The sequence below is a fragment of the Propithecus coquereli genome, unplaced genomic scaffold (genome assembly GCF_000956105.1).
Source record: "Propithecus coquereli isolate 6110/MARCELLA unplaced genomic scaffold, Pcoq_1.0 Scaffold165, whole genome shotgun sequence".
In the NCBI taxonomy this organism is placed as follows: Eukaryota; Metazoa; Chordata; class Mammalia; order Primates; family Indriidae; genus Propithecus; species Propithecus coquereli.
Window position 1 is genome coordinate 4,286,637 of NW_012141080.1, and position 10,907 is coordinate 4,297,543.

At 39.7% G+C, this 10,907-nt stretch overlaps 1 protein-coding gene across 1 annotated transcript in view; it reads left to right on the forward strand.

Annotated features, from left to right (window-relative positions):
- Positions 1-10,907, forward strand: part of WWOX (WW domain containing oxidoreductase) — a 969,168-nt gene that overhangs the window by 28,496 nt on the left and 929,765 nt on the right. The gene's annotated exons all lie outside the window — the stretch shown is intronic.

The window sequence follows — 10,907 nt, forward strand, 5'->3', positions numbered from 1 at the left end:
TACACAGTGGTAAGTATTTGTGTATTTAAATGTATCTAAACACAGAAAAGGTACAGTGAAAATGTGGTATTATGATCTTATGGGACCACTGTCATGTACATAGTCGTTGCTGACCAGAACGTTGTTATGTGGTGCGTGATTATATAGCAGCTTGATCTTTGTGCTTCTAGAGAACATTTAAATCGATTTGCTTTTTAGTCTCATGTATGGTTTTTTTTTTTTTTAACCACACATTTCCCAGCATACGTGTAAGCCTCTGGGTAGTTTCTAATTTCTGTATTTTTCTATTTGTATTTAAAAGTACAGGATACTAAAGCCCTTTTTTCATACTTGAGGAGACATTTGAAGATGAGTCACCGAATACGTTATTGTAAGTGAAAGAGAACTTTTGCTGTCTTGACTGATACTTTTTCAGACTATTAGTCTCTGATTTTTCTGGTGCTTCATTTCCACTGACGCGTCTTCTGAGTAACCATAAAGGAAAGCAAAGCCTGCAGTAGGTGTGGGATGCGTGCAGAGTCACCATCGGCTTGAACAGTGTGTGGATCTGCGGTCGAGTGTCATTGCTTATTCTGTAATTTCTATTAATCACAGTTCCATTGCTTGTGTTCATAAGCATGTGGCCATATAATGATTTTTTTTTTTTACAGTCATTTGGTATCTTGATGTTCACACCTACAACCTGAGCAGTTATGTACTCTTCAGATGGTATATGCAAGAAACAAGTAGCTAGTTTGAGTGGCAGCCCTACTCGTTTTATTTTGTGGACAGATTTCTTTTACTGTTCTTGCCGGGTTTCCTTGAGTTAGCTTCTCTGCTTTGCCACTGTTATGACTTAGCCCCGCAGCCATGGGCTCTTTGTTTCTCACGTGGCTGATGGTATAGCTGAGCTCTGCTAATGCTGGTTATTAATCTGACAATGTATACCAGGGAGGTTTTATAATCGCCATAATTCTTCGCTGCTCCATTCCATTCCCAGATCCTCAAATGGTGTGGCAGCTGCAAAGCACGGTGTTTGAACACGAGGTAGAGAATCGTACCTTAAACTTGTGATTTTTACATTCTGTCAAGGGTGCAGGGGAAGTGGTCATGTTTCTGGATCAAATTTGGATCTATAAATTCCAACCAAACTTTTTATTACTTATTATGTAAAATGGAAAAGGTAGCTAAATCAGGATCGTACAGTCAGTCTTGAGGGAGTGACTTCTAGCTTTCGTGTTTCAGTTATTATAAAGCTGGTCTTGTTTGGATTGAAGAGTTTAATAGTGTTTCACTTTTCAAAGGATGCTTTAAAAAAAAAAACAAAACTCTAAATATCATGTGTTCTATTTAAACTATCCAAAGTGAAATACCTGAAAGTGAAATCATTTCAAATTAACCCCTGAGGAGCAAATGCTGATGATTTTCAGTGAATAGGAAGATCAAACTACGGAAGCTTCCAGACTGCATGTCATACCTAGGGGGCTAATCATCGGGAAGCTAGCTCACAAAAGCAAGGGATGTACTTGCAAGGCTGAGCTGAGCTTGCAAAGGGAAAAAAAAAAATTACGGAGTTGTGACATTTAGAAATAAGGGATTCCGAATTTATAGTCAATAGACTGTAAATTCCTTCCATGTTCCTAACAGATTTTGTGGCTCTTGCATTAATATTGTCCTTAATATGTATTTTCTTAAATGTTTCTTGACTGTTTCCTTTAAGAATTATTTCTTTGTATTATGTGGCTGTGTGTGTGTGTGTGCGTGTGTGTTCATGTTGGTGGGGAAAACTCGTGATGGATCAGAAATGGCAAACATTGTTAATGTTGACTTACTATTTGCTCAAATATTAGTATTGGATTTCAGAGTCAACATGCTAGCAGGATGGCTTTATTTTAAGCCTTGTGATAGAAAGCTATCTGCTATTATTGGTACCATTTCTGGATAGCTATCAGAAGTCTTTATTTAGAAACTTAACCATATTTTTAATGCTGTACATCACAGTAAACAATAGTATGGACTTTGCAAAAACTATTTTCTGTGCACATGATACTTCGTAACGCCTGGTGAATTTTACCTATTCTGTAAGTCTTTTGGAAACCCTTAAATCCCTCTTTCCTTTGCCTTCTTTTTTAATCATGACAATTGGTATGAGATTTTTCTTTTTTATTGCTTCTGTTATTCAGAGCACATCTCTAGCTTATCTCTTCATTCTCTGTTTTAGTTTCATATTTCACTTTAATTTCTGTACATCAAGTATCAGTCATTATGGTATTTAAGCTCTTGGAAAAATTAGGCAGTTGCCAACTTCTTGAGAAAATAAAGCCTTCCACTGTTGTAATGTTCTGCTTAGGCTGAATTAAAAAGTCACATTATTTGGCTAACATTGTGATCATTTAGGTGCTGTTTGTAATTAACAACAGGGAATATTGTTCTTGTCAAGAGTATAACTTTGGTTTTAGAAAGCTTGATCATGTTTTCCTCCATGTTCAATGTGACAAGAACCAGGAGAGTCTGCGGATATTAATAATATTGTCATATGGTGATCTCACGGTGAAGTATGCAAGAGAGAAAATCCAGAAGACAGCCTTAAACTGAAGCAAGAGGACGATTTTGGTGACATACAGTGCTGATGGCATAGCGAGAATGGGAGAAGGCAGAAGTGATGCACAAATAGAAAGGATGTCACCTGCACATTGAAAAATCCAAATGCTGTAACAGTGCAGACCCTGCTGTATAGACAAACCTGGCTTCCACTGTACTCTGTAAACGAAGACGGGGCCTTGCTGAGAAATAGAGGATGCAGACTCTACCCTCAGGCTTCCCCTCCTGGGATGCAAAGAAAACGCACCCGCGTGTAACAACTCGAGAATAGTTATTTACCTAACAGCGTAGTTCTCAAGAACAGGCCAACGTTTGACATGTGCAACATACCTTTTAATGTTTCGTTGAGAGCGTGACACTAGCCGGCTCCACTGTGGTTTACCAAGTGTGGGGGATGATGTCTTTCTGAGAAGGCAAGGCTTTGGTTTCCTTGAACATCTGTAATAATGTTTGAGTTTCCTTTTAGAAGCATAAAACAGGGAAGTGCAGCAGGCAGAATCTGGATTTTCAACTCTGCAGTCGTTGAAGTTATATTATCCCATTAAATTAAATTTTGTTAATGTTCAGATATTGGAAGCCAACTTTATTGACTTCTGTACATTTAATCATAGGAGATTCTTCCATTCTGTGAACTTAGACTCCTTTCTTCCATCCATGACATTTATCTAAATCAGGCTTTCTTTTTACTAAATTTTTCAATTACCAATAAGCTAAAAGAATAATTAGACTGAAAATATTACTGGAACAAAAAAAAACCCACTTCCATGAAAACTGACCCCAAAAGACAGTAGTAAGGAAAATGACATTTGTGGGCATGTCTGTCTGAGTCCCTTTTTATTTGACATGAATTCTTTTGGGAGTTAAACACATAAGCACATGTGCATTTATGTGACTTTTGAGATGTCTAGAATAGAGAATTCGCCTTATAACTGGAATTTATTCTGCATGCAAATGGAGGTGGGCAATTGTTTTATAGACACCTGGTGTTGAATGGTGGGTAGGTGTGATAACTATATATAAAATTATATTAAAGTCCAAAAGGTACTTTTATGAGGCAGGCTGGAAATGGCATCCGATTTTCTTATGGCTTTTTCATGTCCATTTTGATGAATCTATTTATTACTTCTATAATGAGTAGTACACATGGTTGGTTAGCCAAGTTATTGAACTTTATCAACCTTGGCTGAAATTCACAATGCGTGCCAAACTTCTTGTAACATGTAAGAAATTACATCTGGGCTAAAAGGTTCAATAATGATTACTCTAATAATGGAATCTTTTACAAAGCAAGGGATTTTATGATATGCCTCTGCTTTTTAAGAATTATCGTGATACAGTGAAACAAGGAATAACACATAGCTGGAAAAAGGTATTCACTTGTGGCATAGATTCAAATTTATAATAGGCTTATTTGACTCCCAGAGCAGGGTAAGCACAGGATGCCGTTTGCTGAGTATAAACTTTGGTGTTTATTGTCACATGTCTCTCTCTTTAGCCCTCACTAGATCTAGCCTTAATCATGTGGCTTGTGAGCCCTTTTTGGTCTAGAGGACAAAACCTAATAATGTGCTGTTATATCCGTCTATGGCTTCTAAACTAATTTGAAATGTGTAGTAACACTATTCCTAAATTATAGAGACTTGAGGAATGCAGAGGTTTTTATTCCTGCTAGAGAAATCCGAGCACAGGTTGGTCTGTTAACCCATAAAGAGGTGTTGGAGTTTGGAGGGGCCTAGCAAATTACACACTTCCCGCTTCCTGAGTTACTTCCTAACTGAGCAAAAAAGGCCAACTATAAAGCAAATGGAAGACTAAACCGTCTTCCGAATCACCAGTGAAGCTGACACTGGAGAATATAGCTTATAGCTATGGGCTGGTGGCCTTTGTAATCCTGAATTAGGGTGGCGGGTCTCCAGTGCTGGATCCGGGTAGACCTCCCCAGAGGCATGCACAAGACAGTGGAGTAGAGCAAGGTATGCGCTCTTGGTAAGAGGAGAGTAAAGGCAGTGCTATGCCTGCCGGGTTCTCCTGCCTAGAATTACAATAAGTGACATCGCCCCCTGTGGGCAGGAATAAGTGAGTGGCAGAGAGCAGTCAGGGAAGTTAAGCAAGTGGAGATCCCTTCACCCAGAAAGACACATCTGAAATGGGCAAGATGCCTTTTCCCTTCATGCAACCAGTGAGAAACTAGAGTGATAAACAGTATGTAGCCTTGGGGAAATAAGACTGCAGTATAAATGTGTGTCCACTACCTGGTTTTCTTTTAGATTGTAAGTCCTCATTCTTCGATGACGAGGCATACTTTTTTGACTTCTGTACTTTCCAACTTGCTAACTCAGGGGCCTTGGACTATATTCTTAACCCCTGAGTCTCAGTTTCCTCATCTGTAAAATGGGTACCACAACACCAACCTCACAGAGTTGTGAGAATTCAGTGAAATGAGATGAAAACATCTAGCATGGTGTCTGACAGCTTGTCTCTGTTCACCAAGAATTTTCATATTTACTGTTTTGTGTCCAGGGCAAAGTTTTTAGTTCTCTTAACTTTTTGTTGTGGGTAATTTCATATAATATATGCCAACACAGAAGGAATTAATTTTTTCTTAAGAGGTAAAAAGGAACTAGGTTAAGATGCACCGTTCGTTGTATGAAATAGGGAAGAAAGTTCACTTGAGTTTTAGATTCATGCATGAGCCAGTCTGCTCAGAGACAGCTCTGTAGTTGTCATGGTCTCTGTTCCACTTTGAGAGTTTGATAAATATTGGCTTGTTTTACTTGACTGCTCTTTAGTGTACAGAATTGCTGAGTGGGCAGGAAAAGGAATTTTTGCAAAGCTGTGGTTCTGTGTGCTCTGCTTGCGCAGGATCTACCCTTTTAACAGAACAGACAGACTAAAGCAGGTCTGTCTTTTCCCATATCTGTTTGGACCCAGATCTTATCCACGGTGTGTGAACATCATGAACAGCACACGAGAAAGTGAAAAGAACAGAGCAGGTGAGCAAGCCGTCGTTAAAAGGAGAGGGAGCCTAGCTCAAGGGAAATGGGAGTTCATTTGAACACGTTGGCTTTTAAACGGTTGTAGTGAGGGAAGTTGTCAGCATGTTGTCGGCCAGCTGTCTGAATATCTCGCTCCATCGTCTTCAGGAGAGCTATGGTAGGGCTGTGGGACACCTGTAGGATATCACACAGCACTGCCAGGCCCTCTGATAACCCCGCAAGAGCCAGCCCAGTTTTGCTCGCAGCACAGTATGGCTTTTAACTATTGTGTCTTCAATGAATGATTTCTTTTTAATTTTATTAAATTTACTTCTCAGATCTTAATATGAGAACAGCCATGCTATTCTACTTGCCAGTGGACATTTAAACATGCAACTAATTTGTTTTGTTCTTTTTTATAATGCTTCATTAGAACTCAGTTCAGCAGTCAAGATGTGCCCGTGATACAGTTAGCTCAGATAAGGATGTGAAAACCAAAGGGGAAAAGGGGATAGGACTGAATCTGGCACTTCCTTTTCCGGGAGGTTCCAAGGGCAAATTCATTACAGGTGTTGGTCTTCCTACCTGTGACATGAGAGAACACAGAAAGTCAAAGAATAAATAAATGTCTCTGGGTTTAATTAAACTTTTCCAAGAAATAAAGATGTGATAAGAATCCATGTCTCTTGATAGAGTATTTCAAAAAATTGTTTACTTTTTCTTCCTGCACGATAATAAAACACATTGGGACAGCCCACCCTGAGAAGTCAGCAGGCACCCGCCTGACTTCAGTAGCAATCACCCAACTGCCTAGACCGTAATCAAGCGTTCGAGAACCATGTGCGCCACGCTGCAGGAGAGCCAGAGAGAAGTGCTTGATGTGCCACTCCACTGATGTGAAAGGGGAGCACGTGTTGAAAATGGGCCTTCTGAATCGCAGTCTTCATTTGGTAGCTCTGCTACCTGCACGTAGCTGCTCAAAGGCGTTTCCACCATGCAGCTGTTTCCTGAAACTCTTAACGTTTGCAACAATAAGGCCTCCGATGTAGGCAACCTGTTTATACCTTTGGTTGGTTGAAACCTTCATGGTTTGTTGTAAAGAAAGATAAACAGTCCCACTGATCAGACCACATTTAGAATATTGTGTTCATTTAGGGATGGGGAGTGGACAAGCTAAAGACCGGCAAAGTCACCAAATCATGTCCTAGGAGCACCCGTTAAAGGAAGAGGGAATGGTTGGTTAATTGGTAGAAGAAAAGACTTAACGTAAATTTAGTTCTTGCGATAGCTTAGCTATCCAGGAGACAGAAACATTTGGCTTACTTCAAGGGGTAGAACCAGGACCAATGGACATAATTCTGCAACGAGGCAGCATTCAACCGATTAGAATTGGCGTGGGGCCGGGTGGGGTGGGGTTACTTTCCTCATGATTCAAGTTGTATAAAAGCTAAATAGAAAGTTTTCTGTAGTGAAATAGTTTAGGCTTTTGTCTTAGCTTAGCTTCCCCCAAAAGCAGAACCTGCAAATGAGACATATTTGTAGATAATTTGGGATGTGATTCCAGAGAACATGAATGAGGGATAGAAGAATTAAACAGGGAAGGAGGGAGAGGCTCAATGCAAGGATGTGTTTTTGAGTTGGTCTCAGTGTCACGGACAGCTAGTGCTCAACTCCATGGGACTTTCTGAGTTGCTTTGTGAAGTGCATCTCAGAGCTGTCTGCCTAGGGAATAAAGGGCATTTATCCAATGATTTCTGTCCCCATCAGACAAGGGGGGGACCCCCACAGGTATTTATGCCCCAGCATTTCGAGGTTGCATGTATACCAAGCAGGTCCCCGTAAGCATCCCGTGCTGCAGAGTCGGAATCTCCAGTGTGGGAAGGGAGTGGGGGGGTCCACACTGCAGCCCCAGGTGAGGTGGTCTGATGGAGTTTCTGTGAAGCTGGTTGGAAACTGCATGGAACTGCAGCAGTAGATGGAGTAGGATGGGGCTGTGAGAGTTTGAAGTGGTGCACGAGAGGTGCCCAATACAGTCCACCCCTCATACCACGCTCAGAGCTCCGTGCCCGGTTACATACCATCCTCCACAGGGTCCCCTTATAGGTTACAAGGCTCTCTGTCAGGAATATAAGTCAGGACGCATTTGTGATGACTTCTGGGGCTTTAGCTTTCCCCACTGTTGCATCGGTTTGCTAGGGCTGCCTTAACCAAGTACCACAAACTGGGTGGCTCAGGACAATGGAAATTTACCGTTTCCAAGTTCTGGAGGCTAGAAGTCTGAAATCAAGGTGTTGGTAGGGCCGTGTTCCATCTAAAACCTGTAGGGAAGGATCCTTCTTGCCTCTTCCAGCTTCTAGTAGCCCTAGGTGTTTATTGGCTTGTGGCAGCATAATTCCAGTCTCTGCCTCTGTCTGCACGAGGCGTCCTCCCCGCGTCTCTTCCCATCATCTTCCCTCTGTTTGTCTCTGTGTCCACATTTGCCCTTTTCATAAGGACACCAGTTATATTGGACTGGAGCCCACCCTAATGACCTCATTTTAGCTCTGTAAACGTCCTCTCTCCAAATAACGTCACATCTGAGGCCCTGAGGCCTACGACCACCACATATCTTTTTGAGGGGGACACAGTTCCACCCGAACAGCTGTGCTGTAGAGGAGATGTCGCTTTTCGTTACTGAGGCCTTCCGGATGAACAACAATCATTCCACCAGTCATTCTTCCAGTGAACACTTGCCGAGGGCCTCATGTGTAGCCGGCTCTGTCCTAGGACCTGCTCACGACAGCGGTGACCCGAATGTCCCCGCCCCTGTGCAGCTGACTTTCTTATGGAGCCCGGTTTTCACTAGTTGCTCTTTTGTATTTGTCACACATGAGGAGCCACGTGTGGAATGGCCTGCTTTCCAATAGCGGAGCAGGCTGCCTTGAGCAAACTAGCGCCCAGTCACGAAGGTGTTTCATCACAGGCTTGGTGGCTGCTTTCTGAGGGTGCCGTAGAGGCTGTTTAAGTGCTGAGCAGGGCTTTGGATTTGTAATGGTGAAGGTCCCTTTCTAACACTCAGATGGTGTGATTGCACAGATGGACTTACACTGCGACTCTATTTTGTCAAGTACACAATACTCGACTTCTCTCTGTTTATCTTTCAAAGGAACAAACAGTGTTTTTAGAGCTTTCTACTTTAAAAAAAAAATCCAGGCCATGGGATTTTACGTTTTTTTTTCTCATCCTGTACTCTTTTGAGAACATAATGGAACCTATGGCCCCTTCCCACAGGGGGAACTAAATGTATTCACAGCCAGGCATTTGTGTACAATTTTTGGGGGGAGGAAAGGATAGTTTGTGAATTAAGAAATCCTGATGTTTTTCAGGAATTGTAATCATCAGTAGCAGTTAAATACAAATATTTGCTTCAGAGAGTGCTTTTATTCATAAAAATGCATTGAATAGGATTGGAAATAAAAAAAATGCCTAGAAAATGTTTTCGTTAACTTTTTATTATAATGGTCACTTTTTTGATAGAAATTTATCAGTGTGTAATTAATAAAGTATTGTTGATTTTAGAATTATTCTTCGCTAAACAATGGAAATTTCCTAAATAACTGGCAGGTAATGAAAAAAAATTCAGTTACTGACAGGCTGTCATAGTTGAATCTAAAACCTAGGGGCAAAATACATATATTCTATGTACTTTCCATTTCTAGACCCTGGATTTCTAAATTCTCCCTTATAAAATTTTAAATTTTTTTTTTTTTAAAGATGGGGCTCCCTAATTATTGATTTCCTTCTTTTAAAATCTCTTAACAGATTTGATTTTCACATTGAAGGTAATTATTAAAATGCCTCCTTTGGTGATCAATAAATGTAATTAAGCAAACTAGAAAGATTGGTATTAGAATTAGGTGAACATCAAGACTTGAAATTTAGCGTCTTATTCTTGGAAGGTACATGGTAAATGTTTATGGAATTGAATTCAGGCTTTGCAACACTTTCAACAGCTTTTAAAAGTGAAATAGTTACTGCCTCTGTGAAACAGAAATTACTCAAATATTACGTGATGAAAAACTAATGTTAGTTTATTTAAAACAAAACTGTAGCAGTGTGTCATAGCCACAGGAACTCCTCAGCCAAATGTTAAGTAAATGTAATGAAAAGATTTGTAAAAACATTATCATGCTGCAAAAGAACTAGTGATGCCAGATACCCTGTAGTAGCTGAATGTTCAAAAACACTCGATTGTCATTCTCACAATTATATTTGTGGTATCTCGGTGGTCATTCACTTTGGATGTGATTACCTAAGTAGCATGACAGGAAAGCACTATCTTGCTCAAGTGTTACATGGAAAACTTTGTGTGAAGTCATGATCATGGATGAATAACTTTAAATGAATCCTTTTCTTTGATATACAATATTGTGCTATTTTCCACAGAAAGATGGAATCAATACTATTGACTATAATGGAGGTTTGCATTTTTCTAATTTCTTATTGAGGCTGATCTGAGCAAAGATGTTGAAATTGCCATTTATTTAAACAAGATGGAGTTCTTGCTATGCTGAACGAATATTTTTAGCTTAGTAATTTACTTAGAAACTGCCTTATTCAATATTTGATGTTAAATTTGAACTAAAACACATAGCATCATATGACATGGGTTCTTACATTAACATTTTGTTGGATTGGAAACAGAATCAACACATTAGTCATCTTAATTCATTTAAGTTGGCTTTCTCCAGAATTCTGGAATCCAAAAACAACACATTTGTCAATTTTACACACAAAGAGAGAGGCAGGATGTAGTTTGTAGTTAAACATCCAGCTTTGTAATGAAAAGCCAGTGTAGCTGTAGTACACTGAATGAAATTCTGGGTGAAACAAACAGTGTAATAAGATTTGGATGCAAATTGAATACTACTTAGAAAATTTGTTTTATATTTGTTTTAAGGAGATTCTCTTTATATATGCTTTCAGAAAAACTTGTAAATTGTCCAAAATTAAATTTTCTGTGGTTGTCATCCACATGGGTTCTGAACTTACTGTTGTTATTATTCACGTTTTCTTTCAGAGAAAATCTACAGGTCAAGGTCTCCTTCACGTTTTTCCAGGCTTAGTTCTTGTTTTGCATAAGATCTATTCCAAGCATAAGCAAACTATGGCACATGGATCAAATCTAGTCCTCCTCTGTAGGATTCCCCTGAAAAATTTCCAGAGTTGTTACAAAAACAAAGTTCATTTCTCCTAAAGAATTGATATATATATATATATTTTTTTAATCTATGAGGAGGACAGTATGTTCTGTTAAATATTTCCTTTCTTTATCTTGGTTGCTAGGAAGCTCAGAATTAACATTGAAATGCT